This window comes from Pinus tabuliformis, chromosome 2_2, assembly GCF_031772625.1.
Source record: "Pinus tabuliformis cultivar Carrire ecotype Pingquan chromosome 2_2, CPIR1, whole genome shotgun sequence".
Taxonomy (NCBI): domain Eukaryota; kingdom Viridiplantae; phylum Streptophyta; class Pinopsida; order Pinales; family Pinaceae; genus Pinus; species Pinus tabuliformis.
In genome coordinates, this window is record NC_142300.1 from 142503870 (window position 1) to 142520823 (window position 16954).

The 16954-nt window shown below is 36.3% G+C and overlaps 1 long non-coding RNA gene across 2 annotated transcripts in view; it reads left to right on the forward strand.

Moving 5' to 3' along the window:
* Nucleotides 1-11569: 11569 nt before the first annotated feature.
* Nucleotides 11570-16954, forward strand: part of LOC149191759 (uncharacterized) — a 37700-nt gene continuing 32315 nt past the window's right edge. Inside the window, exons 1-2 of one of the 2 annotated variants that reach the window (XR_016254846.1) lie at nucleotides 11570-11753; nucleotides 12013-12195. This is a non-coding gene — a long non-coding RNA (uncharacterized LOC149191759). Of the gene's footprint in view, nucleotides 11754-11817; nucleotides 12196-16954 lie in introns of those variants that run through there. The other variant, XR_016254847.1, reaches the window with a different exon arrangement.

A 16954-nucleotide genomic window follows, 5' to 3' on the forward strand; every position in this document is an offset into this window, starting at 1 on the left:
GACCTACCCAAGGCCTACGAAATACAATATTTTTGATATCTACTTAACCCATAAAACATATGGCATAGGAATGAATAATGAAATTAATTGGAGAAGTAGAAATAACTACACCTTATCATGGAAGGTGGATGGTTGGTGCTTGCAGTGATGAAGCTCCTAAAGGTCTTGGTCTTTTCACTACTTGCACATGTAACATGCACACAAACAACAAACAACCACTATATATATATTCTTACAAATGAATTTGGCATTGTCATCATAATAACATAGATACATACATTATCAATAAAATAGAAAAAATATGTTACATTAGGGAAATGTATGATCTTTGTATTATACCAATCAATACTTACAATGTTGGTCCCTCTATGGTCCTTTCCCTTGGCTCCTCCTCTCACCACAACTCATAAATAGGCTCAATGTGTTTTGTATCTTATTACAAAGAGAAGTGAGTTTCAAATTTGATGTAATATCACTATCCCTAGCTTTTCTCTTACATTCTAGCTCTCATTTTTAGGTGCTTCTATAGTAGACCCAAAGGGGGTGTCATTTTGAACTATGTTGTACCTTAAGGATGAAACTTTTAGCTATAACAAATTTTCCCACAAAATTCATCACTCCAACTATTTCATATGACTCCTTGATGATAAGTTCCCTTCACAATGAACCATTGTGGAGGTCATCTATTCAATTAATTATCCAAGGGAGGATATGTGTCATAATGCCTCTATTTTTCTTGATTTAGAAATGGTGGAGCTTGGTAAAAAAAAATTGAATCAGGCCAGGGGCAATTTCCTCAGTCATTCAATGAAGTTCCACCCTTGGATCGAGTCAAGTCTTGGATTTTATAAAACTTTACAATGAATTTTCCAATCCAAACCGCCCCCCCCCCCATTGGAGAGTGTCTTGTAACTACTTTGTGTATTAATAGCCATCATCAAGGAGCTATAATAGTTCATCATATTACTCACTCTCTATGTCCTTGGGTAGTTCCTAATGATACATTTCTAGGCTTTCCTCTGGAATCATCAACCTTTAGGAATGTGACAATTCAACTTTGTTTAGTGTGGCCTCGAAATGGTGTGCCATATGATGCTGACAACAACCCATGAGTTCATAAACATCCATAGGGATCCTTGGCTTATGCCTAGGGTTGGGTACTAAATAACATAACCTATTAGATTATGTTGTACCTTATATATATGTATTTTAGTTTTGGTTTGGTATGTGACGTGAGTGCTTTTTATCTTGAATGCAAGTTGTTTTAGTTCAATGCTTATCATGCTTATTGATTTATTTGCATTTGTTAGTCACATGTTCTAGGCTTGTCATAGGCACACCCATGGTGAGAGAACGATGTTACTTACGTAATTCATCTATCTATGTTGACATTTTTCACAATCATTGAGGATTTATACAAGGACACACACATACAAAACATGGATTTAACCATGGGTCTAGTCTTTCTAGATGGATTTCATAGGAAAGGTAGGCACTTTTATTGCTATATCCACTGGATATTAGGTGAATTTTATTGACCCTGGCATATAGAGGTAGGTCTTTCCATGCCATTTCTAATGCATTATTGACCATCATTTACCTCTTCATTGTGCCTTAGGTTTGATCCCATTAGGTAGTGACAATAACCCTTCTTTATTTTCATTTCCTGACTTACAGGGTAGAGCATTCCTTTACATGGATGCCCTAATTTAGCACCTATTTTCCTTTTTGGTGTTCATATTGGATATTTTTATAATCTTTGAATCCCTCCTTTATACCTACCATGAATCTAAATATGAGCCTGATTTTCTCTCCTTTGTTGTATTCTAGCCATACCTTGGGAGGATTCCCAAAAAAAATCTACCTTGTGATTTTTTCTATACATTGCCTTATTTACTTATGTATGTTGATCTTCCTTACGCTTATTTCTGGTCATTTTAATCACATTTCCTTGAATCCCTTACTAGATTTCACTTGGTTTTCTTACACTTACTAGAGAGACCATTATGATGTGTGGGTTTTCCTTTTCGTCCTCTCTGCTTCACTTTGCTTAGGGAAGTTCCATCATCTTGGAACAAGTTTCTACCCCTTATACCACTTGTTTCTCTAGGATGAGCTTCCTTAGTATTCTTCTCATGCTTGTTAAATATGAGTGATACTCTTTATTGTGTTAGTAGAGTTAAAGATAATCTCAAAGATGTTATTGTGTGACAAATTTCTAACATTTCTTAAAATATTTATTGCACGACTTGTGAGGTGCTCTAAACGAAGTAAAAAAGTAATGAAAAATACTTATATTAAAGTTAAAATAAACAAAAGGGCTTTAGGGGAAATTTAAATTTGTGTTTCTGAATAGAAATAAAAAAATATTGATAATTTATTAGATGACAATGATAATAATAAGAAGCATATACTTTTGGCCCATGGGGCATATAATAAACAGTGATCGGGTGTATGGTTAAGTCACTTCTTGATGTGAAGGTCACTGATTCAAAACTCCATGGAAAAAATCCATTCATGTTAAGGGTTGGTGTGGCCTAGGCAGGCACGATCCTCAAGTTATTTTGACAGCTTAAATGCCCCTATGTCTCGGTTTATCAAGCCAAATATTAAACCTATAGCCATCTCTGGAGGAAACAAAATACTTGAACTAAAAAAAACATATAGTTTTGATTATGAAGTGATCATGGAAATAAAAAAGTAAACATGTACTTAGTTTGTAATAAGAAAAATATATAACTATATATGTACATATATACATGGTAACATCTAAAACAAATAGTCTAAATCCATCTTAAATTTAGTGTTCCATGAGAATGCATCCCTGAGCACTACTCTATAGTGCACTAAAATCTTATGGCCTAATGTCATATGTTTGATAGAATTCTATAATCACTTCGACATGCCTCTTTTTCCAAGGCCATCAGTGCAACCCGACCAAATAATTGACCGGACAAATGGCCATCAGATATCCTTTAATTGGATAAATGATGAACAAGATATAAATATTATGTCGAGTATTCAACACATAGTCCATTGGATAGCCCACGACATCTCATCCACAAATTTGATGATAAGAATCCAACAAATTGGCATTGGATAGTCAATGGGAAATCCAAAAACCTCTAGTTAGATAAATGACACCCATGAGATGAATATTCCGTCGAGTATCCAACTTCTTCCTTGTCGGATGTAAGATTAATTTCTACTATAAAGTACACAAATTCAACGATAAGAACCTTACAATGGGTGTCAGATAGCCGACAGGAAATCTGAGAATGAATCAAAGGCCAAGATATGCATTCAACTAGGGGTTTCTAACATGTCTACGTCATAAATTCGATGTAGCAATTCAACACTGCTATTATACATCTAACGACCGCATTGTACATCCAACAACCCCTTCTGACCTTAATGTGTTGTAAATCTGATGGTTTATCCAACGGGCCAACATTATATCTAATAGAATACGTAGGTGAATCCAAAGACCCCTCTATGTATCCGATGGGTTTTGCATTGGAAGTTTGATGGTTAATGGAGTATTATAAAACAAATTGATATTCACATAACCATGATCCCTTTTTTTGATAAGAAGTATTAGACCGATCGAGGGGTGGTTTTTTAGGAATTATTTTGCACCTGATACCCAATAGCATGACACCATGTCGACCTAGTAGTGGGGCTAGCGCCTCCCATCATATCGTTTAATCGTCATTTACCCGCTTTAATATTTGAATCTGATATCATCAAGCGGTGCATTTCAATGCGATTTTAACCCCTGATGCGATCTGAAGACCCACACTCATTACATCCAATGTTCAATATGTAATGTCGAGTGAGAAGATGGGACTTTTATAATGCATGCATTTCTGTTGAGCGATATGATCCAATGGAAGTGAGCAATGCAAATCAATGGTTGTCGTGATATATCAAAATGTTAGGTGCATGACAGTTAATGACTCTAGCCTGAACCAATATTGATTGTTGCGGTAGCTAATCCATAGCTCGATAAGGCTTCAAAGAAGCTTCTTTATCAAAATGTATCTTGGGTAACTACACATGAAAGCTAATCAATCATGTCAAGGATTAACTATGTGAAATTCTCATACTTTTGCCAAAATTATTTAGACAATTGAAGTGTTATACATTGGATTGAAGTTTTGGGGACCTATATTTCTTTTGGAAATGTTACATTGCACTTCAGAATTTGCTCAGAAGCAGGGAATTGTATTGATGAAGTGAACCTGAAAGATGCCTTGCATATGCAACTAGTTGAGATATGTTGCCTCACAAAAGTTATAATGGACTATAAACCCTCATATGCCTTGATTAATTTTATCACATATGGATTTTATGGTTTTTGGCATTTCAATTTTAGAAAGAAAACTTGCATATGACAAAGGTTTGATAAAAATTGGAAGTCTAGGGTTTATAAACCCTAGCAACCTAGAAGGATTGATAAGAAATCCAAAAACCCTAGAGCTAGAACTAATTCTATTTTTCTTCTAAAATAATAAAAATATAGCTTATACAAAGAAGGAACAACATCATGTTGATTCAAGAACATGTAACTATAGTAGTTATGGTTGAACCTAGAACACATGTTCAATAAGAAGTCCTAGATATAAAAAGTCAATTTGTCATGCCAAGAATAAAAACACCAAGATTAAAGAAAATAAGGACTTCTCTCAATGTGAGTTTGTCTCCTAAATGTAATTTTACAAGGAGCATGACTAGAAATATCAATGTAGAAAAAAGTACTAGGTCTATCAAACAAGAGAAGGTAATCGAAGTAGAAGACTCATATGAACAAGTTAGATGAAAAAATAATAAAATTTTGACTTGATTTGTATAACATACATGAAATTTACTAGTAAAGATCCATTTCAACTGATTTGATGTCGAATTTGGGATGAAAACAAACAAATTGAGAATAAACTACCCAAAACTCACATAAATTGAGTTGAAGGTAGACAAATAATCATCAAAATAATATAATCAATCAACAAACATTTTTATGAATTAATCTTAATTAAAAAGAATCGAGTGCATGAATACCCAAGTGAGATCCTCTCTTCTTTTTAGAATAATTTATCAGAGTAGTCAAATCCTGGAGCAAATGTCCCTCGATTTGACAAAGCCACACACGAACTCAACATTAACTTTGTTGTTGCTCTGTTGTATTGAGGGAAGTTTTCTGCAATATTATCCAATTCCTAATTTGTTCTCTAATGAATAGGGCTAACCACATGAAGGTGGAAGCTCTTATGGCCCCCTCCCCCTCCCCCCCCTCTCACATCACTCTCAATTCCCTAGTACCCAATCTATCTACTAGGAAATAGTTGAAATCAACAAATTAGGATTCATGCATAAACACTAGCAAAACCAAAAATTCATAAAGAAACATACATGCATTTTACATAAAGAAACATATAGCAATCATTCATTAAACTATGACATCCATTCATCCATCCATCCATTCATTAATCATAAACCTAAAACACTTATCTCAATAAATTTTATCATCAAAAATATGTTTTCATAACATGGTACGTGATGTTTCTAATTATATAACTAGTAAATCATTTATTTTTCTTTTTCTTCACTTTTGAATAGAATTCAGAAATGACTTCATCAAATGTTTCTTCTTCCCCTTCGTTCCTATGGCCTTTGTAGCTCTCATTGATGACCCGATCATGTACTCACGACATCATTGAGGTTGTTGCAAGAGGGGAAAATCATCAATTGCAACAAGAAAGAAATGTTGAATTGATATTTTGTTTATTATTATTACAAGTATTTCATTAATAGAAAGAGAATTAAAGTGTTCTTTACCTACTTCAATAGCAGGGACAAGCAGAGTTGTTTTTAATTTATTGTTTTTTAGTTTTAAATGTATGTTGTACATTGTCTATTATAATGTTACATGTGTTTGGTTATTTGATAATGATTCTAATATCATGGTTGAATAAACTAGGTTATAGAAGAGAGTTTTTGAAAAATGCCACTGGAATCCTAGATATTGGGTTCGTGATTGAATTCACAACTCGAATATTAGGTTTTATAAGAAGACTACGTGGGGTATAGTCTTCATAGAACATCTAACAATGTGATGTAAGATATTCCCCAGTATATTCATTTTCCTCACAATTATAGTATGGGGGTTAGCTTAGTCCCTTGATCATCATGGGGAGGGTTATATACACGTTATACACTCCCTAGATCTTACCCTGTATCAACTAGGTGAGCTATTGGAAATATTCCAAATAAGTGAATTCCTAAGATTCGAAAGTCCATATGCAGAAAATGGGTGGTTGATTTCTAACTAACTTAGTCACTAAATCAAGATAATATAAGGATACTACAATGCTAACATGTAATAGGAATCCCAACACCTATATACAAAGGAGAAAATGTTTGTTTTTGTTTTCCTTTTTTTTTTTACTGCAAATATTTATTCCTAATGCTTGATGCAAATATAGAGACACATATGTTCAAGAAACTCATGTCGACTTATTTATTATGGAGAATAACTATAAATGGGAGGGTATGCCTTGCTCCACAGTTCAGATTGACAACTCGCATAAATCTCAAAAGAAAGGTTCGGTGGACACAATGAAGGAGCTCGGTTTAGTTGCAGAGATGAACTCGTGAGACAAGTGCGAAAATCACATAAGAAAGGTTCGGTATTTCAGAGATGAAGTTCAGTGTAATCACAGTGAGACAATGCAAATATTTTAGAGAAATTTTTAGTGGAATGAAGGTACATAACTTCGGCATACCTTAAAGATTTTTTTTGGATATTGCAAAGATGACTATTCAATGAACTTCAGTAATGGAGTTCGAAATTACAGTAAAGTTTTGATGTATTACAGTAAGGAAACTCAGAACATTACAAGACCGAGATCAGAGTTTGGGGAAGTCACCACAAGATTGAAGGCAACATACATTACAATGTTGGCCATCATATGTTACAGTGTTGGTCGTCAATGTTGGTCATCATATATTACAGTGTTGGTCACTACAAGTATATGGATATCTTTATAGGAAATTTGTAAAGGATTATCTCATTCTTGCAAGGAGGACGTGTTGAGTACACATTGAAGAATGAAATACTACTTACATGACTAAGAGCCAATGTTGAATTGATGCAGGGAGTCTCTATTCTAGGTTGTGAGGGGCTTGGTCATCTCATCTTGTATTGAATCTACTAAAGAAAGAATTTTAACCAGGTTTTCCCCTAGAGTGGGGTTTTTCTTTGGCTGCGTGCCTACATATTGTGTCCTCTTCTATTTGTTTCTTGGCATTAGTCTTGATGATAAGAAAAGATAAATCGAAAGAAAGAACAATAATATTGAAAACATCACAAGATAATGCCATAATAAGAGAAATCAATTAACTTGTCACACTTTGGATTTCTCAACAATACTAAGTTGAGTTGAGTTGCAGAGGATTTGTTTTGAGTTGACAAAATAGTCTATGCAACTAACTATTAGGTTTTGTTGATTATGATACTCGTAAAGAGAAGCGCGCAGTCCTTGTGTACAAGTACAAAAAGAAGAAGGGGCAGAAGAAGCCAAACTATGCTCGAGAAACTTTATTATTAGTCCTTGTGAAAAGTCAGAGGTGACCATAGATATTTTAACATTGGGTCTATATTTTTTACGTCATGCGGGAGAAGGAACTACATGTTTTAAGCCCATTTAGAGCTACACAAAAGTTGAAGAGTCAAGCCAAGTTAAAGATTAGAGGAAGTGTATAGGAAGGACTAGTGGTTGTCACCAAGGTTGAAGGTACAAACATAAAAGTGACATAACGGTGACAAATCCTACTGAAGAAGGGCAATTTGTGTGAACTAGGAGAAGTTGTGAAGCATCTTGAAGAGGTAGGTTGGTGCCTACAAATTGTTGAGTTGGTGCTCAACTGAGGGGTTTAGATTCTCCTGTATGTTGGTGCCTATGAAGTTTCTAAGTTGATGCTCAACTAGGGGACTGAAATCTCCTGCAATTTGGTGCCTACAAAAGTTGTAAGTTGGTGCTTACTTTGTATGATAAAGTTTACAAAATATTTACAAAGAAAATTTCTGTAAGTGTTTCTTATAAAGATATGTGTTTCATGAATTATGTGCATCAAATGTTTTAAAAGATAAAAATTGTTAATAATAACAAAATATTGATTCACCCCCCTAGTGTTTCCAACATATGTAGAATTTTTTTTAGGGTTTTAATAAAATTAAAATAAGAATATTTCTATATAGAAAGATGTGAAATTTATATAAATATAAATAATTAAGTTAATAGACATATATATTTTGGAATAAGGTTTCCAAATTTTTAATTCAATTATCAATAATTATTAGGTAGATGGTAAGAGATTTAACTTATATGGAATACTCTATAATATTTTTTTTGTAAGTCAACATTCTATTCATTCAGAGAAAAAAAAAGATATACATCCGATATTTCAAAAAGCATGTGGTCTCAACACGACTGGATTTGTTGACCATAGTCAACAGAAGGTGGCAAAAATACAAAAGAGATGCCAGTAACATTGCCCACAAATGAGAGGGCCATAGGCTCCAATAGATAAACAAAACATAAAGAAAGCCAGAGGACATTATAATCATCTGAGGTGACTGAAGCTGGGTTGTCTGGAGCAGTTCCTAGAGGAGGTGGAGGACGGAAGTTTCACTAAATGTGCTCTTCGAAGTGCGCCATCCAAGTCTCCAGCTGTTCCACTTTCTCCGCTAGATGGTTTTGTCCCCGCCAGATTACCACGACTCGCTCCATAACCTAACACTAGAAGTAATGTATGCATTCCAATGTTTCCATCAGCTCATCGTGCTTTTCCTAATTAATTCGTTCTGTTGCATCTGCCCGGTCCACCAAGGATTGGATTAGGCCTCGACAGTTTTCCAAGTAGCAGTGCTACAATCCTTTTGGGTCTGGGGCATCACAACGACCATCATTTTGAGCCGTATGAGCCCTCCTGCTCCTGCCACCTCTCCAAGAGCTAAGAGTCCGCGTACTACTACCAGTGTGGGGTGTATTCGTGCCGTCACTGTTGCCACGCTTAGTTAACTACCCCCATCTCCAGCCACCTCGTCGACTGCCGCGAAGTCCACCACCTCGCCCTCTTCGCGCTTCAATACTTGCACCTTGAGCCTTGCCCACTGGTTTGCTCCCACTTCCACCCAACATGGTTGCCAAAGCAAGGGCCTCCTCCCTCCCCGTCCCTGGCTTCGCTGGGAGGTTAGGCCGGCCTCGTTGAGGATTAGGATGCATCTGTCGCCGACCAATCACACCCAATTCTGTCGGTTGTGCTTTCGTGTTTGCGGGAATTAATTTCTGCCCTATCGTCCACCAGACCGAACTTAAGGCAGCGCCGCTAACACCACCTTCACATTCCCCGCCACACCAGTCACTCTATTGTATAGATCTGGCTACCAGGAGGACGACAATTCTCCAAAATCTTGACGCCTCCCAAACACTAGCCTCACCATGGCACTGCCAGCTTTTATAGAGACACTCCTTACCCCAAATGAACCAGAAATAACATTTGCTTTCAGACTGTGCCTACCAACCTAGTCCGACCTTGCAAGGCCTGAGAAAAACAAGGAATTGGGCTTCATTATACACAACAAACCATAATTCCTCGAAGAAAATCAAGAAACCACCAATTTTGTCACGCCTCTGATGCCTCTTTCCCCATCGAGTAGGAGGCCAAGTATATTTCCACCACCAAACCTGAGCACTGAACCAAAATCATGACACCTTCCTCATCTCGCTTTTCAACCCATTGTCGCTTCCCTTTCCCAATGCGCCATAAATACTCACACGTCTGAGAGCTAAGGCTCGTGTATGCCATTCCCTACTCCGCATGGTATGAGGGGACTTTGAGGTACGACCCTCCCCACCGACCCATTTGTCACTCTTCATGGGGCCCGACAACGATGTTAGTCTCCGTTCTCACCCCCATCGGGGATTCTATACTATTTTTAATAGCAGGTTGACATGATCTTAAAAGTAGTCATGCCCTTCCCACTCTTTTAATTAAATTGATTAATTGAAAAAAAATGTTATATGAACAAGTGTCATATGAAATGAGTTATAATTTTGTTGACTTTGGTATTGATAAGCCATAATATTGTAATAAAACCTATTTACAATCTCCATGGTAAAGTGGGGTGAATCTCTATGATAAATAATATTGTCACAAGTTTTTTTAATGTATATATGTTTAATTCACATATATATATTTTTAATTAATAAAAATAATAATTATTTAAAATAAAGTGATAATTTAGCTATTTTTTAAAGGTGAGATGTATCATGAAGTAAGTGTTTTGATGCTTGTTATGGATTGATGTCTATACATGTTTACCAACCATTTAATTTACATGGTTGCTTTTGTTAAGAACCAACCATTTAATTTATATGGTTGCATTAGTATTATTAAGAACTAGCATAGGTCCATCATATCTCCTGATCTACCAAGCAGCGAGAGGAATTAAATCTCTAGCAAAGCTTTCCTCAAGTTTTGCACTTAAAAAAAGTTTTGCATCTTGAGAGATTTGATCCCTCTAAGTGCTTAGTAGATCTAAACTCAAAATGTATCTCTAATGATATATAGAAAGTATAAAGTTCCAATCTCCTCCCATATTAAAAGTTTAAATGATTAAAAAAATCAATAATCCATTAAATTCTTTATTATATATTTACAATTTTGTATAGAATATTTTTTAAATAACAAACATTATTTTTAAAATTATCTTAAAAATATTTAACATAAAAATGGAAAAATTACATATTAAATATAATTCCATTTAACTAATTTATAGATTTTATTTTTATATTTACATCCTACTCAATTTTAAACATTTATTTTCACATTTAAATTACACTCAATATCAAAATTTTGAACTTTTATTTTCACATTTAAATAATACTTGATTTTTTTGTTGTTGTTGTTAAATAATACTTCATCTAAATTTATTTTTTTGTTTAGTAGTTTATGTGAGTCTTGAGATGATTGCACCACTAATTTATGGCTTGAGTAAGAGGCATTTAAATTGTCAAAATCACTAAGACCTGGTCTAGGCCACACTAACACTTAGCATCGCTCGATTTTGACCATAAAATTTTAAACTAATAACCTTTACATCCAGAATGCCTTAACAAAACACCTATAACCACTATCTACTCTATACCCCATAAACTATATAATCTGAAAATTACTATATTTTCTCAATTTAGAAAATATTCTGTTATTTAATTTCTACCGAAGTAATTACTATATTACCAAATCATATTCAATTTCAATTAAAAAAATCACATTTCCATACACAAACAAAGTTCTCTAAAATTCGTGGTGGCTGATACACACAAACAAAGTTCCCTCTAAAATTCCTGGTGGTTGATGGACATTATCATTTGACAATTAAAAGGAGCAAATGAATTTTTTGTGACCGTCCACCTCCCTTTAGTTAAGTGTAGCACTCAGACCTCCTAGGGAGCTCCACTAATGATGGACCCTTTCTATTTCTGAAGGTCACCACCATTGTATTATCACTGGAAACAAGGATTGAACCGGGGACGTTACATTAGGGAATTAAACGTGGGGTTAACAAACGCCAAGGGCCTGTGTGAGCTCAGGGTTTTATTCGATCTCGAGGAACCGGAGAGGAAGATGGGATGATGAGGACAAGGACGAAGGCGGTTGAGGAGACTGAGCAGTAAAACCCAAATTTCTAGGTACATATTTCTTCCTCTATAATATCCTTTTCGCTTCTCCTCTGCTAACAGATGGTCACATGGGTGGCTCTCTCTTCGAGGTTCAGTAAATTATCATTCCCTCTGGTCACATAGTCTTTTCATTTAGCCCCTAGTCAGATCTTTACTGCTGGTTACACTTATACCCACTTTTCTTCCCTCTTTTTCTTTGAGCTGCTCATGGGGTCTGTGCGTGTGCCCGTTAGATGAATTTACGAATTTGATTTTGGTTGAAATGCAGTCATGACGGTTCAATGGGAACAAAGCACAATACCCCCCTTGTGATTGGGGGTCCCGAAGGTTAAAATTTTTGGGGTTCTGCACAGGAATCGATCCTGTGACTGCCTGTTGGCAAATGATGCTTGTTGTGCGAAACCCCATTTATGAATACAACAAGAATGCCTTGAATGCTTCTGCTTATATGGTAGGTAGATGCCATTTTCCTTCCTCTATCACTTGCTGTGTTCATCTTTTTTTTATTTTAACCAATAATGGTGATTTTGGGGTTTTATGTGCTCCAACCAGAGCTGTTTTATTGAGGGGTTTCGCCATTCACTGTGGAGAATCTCCAAAATCTTCCATTCACTGACGCAGAACCTGCCCCAATACAAGTTGTTGCTTTTATTCCTTATATGGGCTAGTGGGTTTTGACATATTAAGGTATGATCCATATTCTTGAATAGGCCTTCGAAGATTAAATGACACAGTACACACAGTAGAGCCCAAGTGATTCAAGTAACATGCTGAACAATGGATCATGTATCAACCAAAGATGGGATGAATGCAAATACCTTAAAGCCTGCAGTGCTGTATAGTTCTTAATGGAAGGAATCCTCAACAAGGGATTTTCCACTTCTTTTTTACTAATCTGGCAAGGAAGAAGGCATCGTAAAGGCAATGGGAAGGGGCCCACAAAATGTACACGGGCACTTCTAAGTGGTATGGCATGTAAATTCAGGATAAAGAACTAACTTCTGTGGTAGGAGATGAGATGGTGTCCGTCAAGGCAATGTGTCATGCCACTCATTGGAATTAGTTAATATAGCTAATTTGAGATATTACAGTCAACTCTTGGTATATGTATGTGAGATCAAGGTGCAGTTTAGATATTATCTGTGTTTGTGAATCTGCATACTGCTTTTGGTTGGTTCTAACTATGGTCTGCTTCTGGATCACAATGACATGTTTAAAACAATATCTAGATTGGCTTAATTGTAACCTCTAAGCAGAAAGAGAGATTGTTATTGATCACTAATTCTCTTTGTAATTCACCATCTTGACAAGCTTTGGCTTCTAGTCTGTAAACAGATCTCTTGATTGACTCCTTTGCATCGACAACTATTCTCACGTAACCCTTAAAAATCTTTGGCTCAATATTCTCATCACATCTTTCGATAGTCTAATTTTCTGAAAAAATAACTTTCATTGGATAATGAATTTCATTTTGGGAATTGGTCCTCGTAAATTCCATGATATTATGGCACTTTCCCAAACTTCCAAGTCTTTAAGAACTTTTTTGCCACTCTTGAGATTTTATTATTTAATATCCCCGATTCAATGTTTTAATGTCTTGTAAATAAATAATGAGACAGTTTTATTATTAAGAATTTAATGATGTTATCGCATAGAATGTACAACCTTTTCGTGAAATGGGAAATTAATTGTCAAGGTTCCATCAAGCAGGGTATGTACTATGCATACATGTCTAGGTAAAATACGAGGGCAGGTGTGGAATAAATTCAGGAGCTTAGGACATGATGATGAGGAGCATGCTATATCAAATGGAGCAAAATCTGATCATTTTGCTTGTTGAGGAACAAAGCCTTATTTAGGTCAATCATTTTTTCCAAGCCACCTCACCTTTATATATCAACCACTTTATAATAATAAGGGGACTTTTTATTTGGCTTGTTCTCTACCCCTTTTTCTTTGGCACTTTCCATGTTATTCCTAGTTGTCATCAAGTCACTCCTTTTGAGTATGGCTAATGGTTGCTAGAAATGCTCTTTTGCATTGTTGTAGTCACTTTGTCTCACAAGCTGTTCATAGACACATATTGATAAGTATTTGACGGTGTTATTTTGTGTTGCTTGCGTGCACATTGTTAGTCTTAAAGAATGCCCTCAATGGATGCCTATAGATTGTTGGCCTTAAAGAATAGCTTCAATGGATATGTAGGGAGAGATGCATGTTTAAGGAGAATACATCTTTGCTGATTGATGATTGTTTAAACTTAAAATAGCATGTTTAGATCCTTGATCTAGTTTGGATAGCAAGGAGGAATTCTAGCTGTACTATTGATTCATTTGGGATCATCAACTAGGTCTTGATTTGGTCAAGTGATAATATAGTTATAGTTGTTAGTAGTTGTGCATTGTTAAGTCTTTGACGAAATTCTTTTGTATCACTTTCGTACACATCGTTAGCCTTGAAGAATAACCCTAATAGATATGTTGGGAGATATATATGTGGGAATCCTTACTATTGCAATAGTTTTTTAAACTTTAAAGAGCATCTTCTACCTCTTGATCTAGTGGAGTTAGCAAGGAGACATTCTAGCTTTTCCTTGGACTTGATTAGGATGATCAATGTGACCTTGATTTGGTTTTGGATAGCAAGATAGTTTTAGTTGTTCATAAAAGTTTCTTTTAGAGGGAAGAGATTGAGTTCTTTACAACTTACACATATTTAGGGGTTGAATTCAAGGGTTTAGGTTCCAGTGTGTGATACGCCCTCTAGCCTCAACTTATTAAGGGATGCAACATCCTTGCTCTTCTTGAGAGATAGTGCTTCTAAAATCATTTCAAGGACATCTCATCCAAAATGTACCTCCTAGACATGATTATTAAGCCCATAGTCATTTATGGTTTTGAGGTGTGGGGAACAAGTTTGCTTCAGATTGATTGGGTTTAAGTTAGACAAATTATAGACGCTCCTCGTCATACATACCATTGGATACAAACAAATTATACCTCAACACATTGTTCAAGTAGATTTTGGGGTTTAGTCTCATTGCCTTAATCATTAATGATGTCTTTTGATTGATCTTGTTTTGCACATCATTTTTTGTTTTTTTTGTTGCGTTTTTGACTTATCTTGTTCCTCACTTACTTTTGATTTTTGGGTATTGGCCTTTGGCAAGGATTGGCATCCCAATTTAACATTTTGTTCTTTTGACACCCCCCTTTCAAAAAAAAAAAAACCAAAGGTGGTCAATCAACCTCTTTATAACATTCCCAAAACTTAACCCTGTTGATATTGTAATTGTACTTAGTTATACTATTGATCATTGTATGGGCATGTAGATGGGCAATGACCCAAAATAATGGTAATTACAATTTAAATAGTAGCTGATGAAGCAGTGAAGCCTTGATATGATACAAACCATGTGAGGCCATGAGGAGAGGGAAGCAAACAAAGGGAAATTGGAGGTTAGTAGTTGCCAATGGATTATTGGTTGAGCCAAATGTTCATAAGGACCAACATTGTTAACATTTTCTAAGAAAATATCTAATGGGAAGGTGCAACAATAATTGCCAATAGTTATGAGTGGAGTGGGCAGTAGTACCAAAACTGCATAATGAGTATGGGCAACATACCTCTTGAATACTTTCACTAGAAGTCTCTGATCTAACCAGCATCGGAAAACATGACATGCAATCCCATCAAGGGAAGAAACCTATGGAATTTGAGTGTGAAAGACAAGAAAAGGCAGAGAAAAAAAAGAAGGGAGAGAGAAGCACTTGTGCTCGAGGACAGAGAAGAGTAGAGCTAAAAAGCAAGGGGAAGAGAGGAGAGCGAAATATAGCACAAGTGGGTGTGCTAGAGGAGAGAGAAGCACATAGTGCATGGGTGCAGAGAAGACCAGAGATGAGAGGAGGGCTCTCGTCTGAAGGAGAAGGGAACCTCGTGCATGATCGGGTTTGCCTAATTTCGATGAGTAAGGTCAGGGGGTGAGTCTTAGCTTGAGTTAGAGGGTTGAATAAATTTTGTTGAGGACTGTCTGTGTAATGCACGAAGACATCGAAAGGAGGCGCTAAGGGACTTATGATTGAGTGGGAAGGGCTCCTTTCATGCTATGCAGGTTTGGAATGGCCATTTGACGAGTGAAATGTTGGAAGTCATGCACTTGAGCACTTGGAAGGGGCATTGAGGAACTCTTGGCCGAGCAAAAGGGTTCTACTTGTGTTGTGCAAGTTTTGTTGTGACCACATTGGGAATGGGATTAGGCCATGGCTCTACATGGAAGGAGAGTGGCCTTCATCGTTACACCACTAGTAGCATGAGAGATGTTGCCCCTTGGGGTGTTTGTTGTGTAGAGCAACTAAGAAATCACCCATAACAAGTAGGCAATGACTTTGGGCATTGTGTGATCTTAAAGGAAACCGATGAGTTAACTTGTTGAAGGAGAATGGCTTTCATGAATTCAACCTATAATGCTGAGTAGAACTCCCCTCATGGTCTCTTGGTTTGGCCTCGTGGATGTGTAGCTACAAGAAAGAACACAGTGCAACTGAGCGTATGGTGGGGTGGAATGTGGCTCACCCTTCATTATTGCAGACATCATAAAATCGTAATTAGCGTGGATTTCATCTCTGCGATGTAAACTATGTTAATAAGAAAGATAAGATCATTGTTGAAATGTATTGTATTTATATGCGTTCCTGCTTAATGGACAATATGGTCTATACAATGTCTATGTATGATGTGAAGCAGTACATCAAGTTGGAATGGCTGTATAATGCTCATATGCCCATATATTCAATCATTAATATATTTTTGTGACATGCCTTTCATGTTATGGACAAGAAGTAAATGGTTCCTTAAGTAAGGGATTGAAGGAGTTGTAATCCTAGCCATATGGCCAATGACGATGGTTGGTTCTTAGACTGGGGAAACCCCAAACTAGCTGAGTTTATTAGAGGGTCTTGTGAATGATGTGGATGTCTAAGGCAGGAGCAGAAGCCTTGACTTCAAAGGGGAAACATAAGGGAAAGAGTCTTCCCAGAACATGTGATGGAATCATGAAAGAGTGCACTAAAGAACTTTGGCACTGTTTTGGGCTAGCTAATGGTTCAAAACAACCATTATGTATATTGGTTTGGGCTGCAATTTAGTTGTGAGATCCTTGGTATGGGAGAGAGAAAAGTCGGGGTTTTGATTCCATTGCTTTGGGTGAAAAG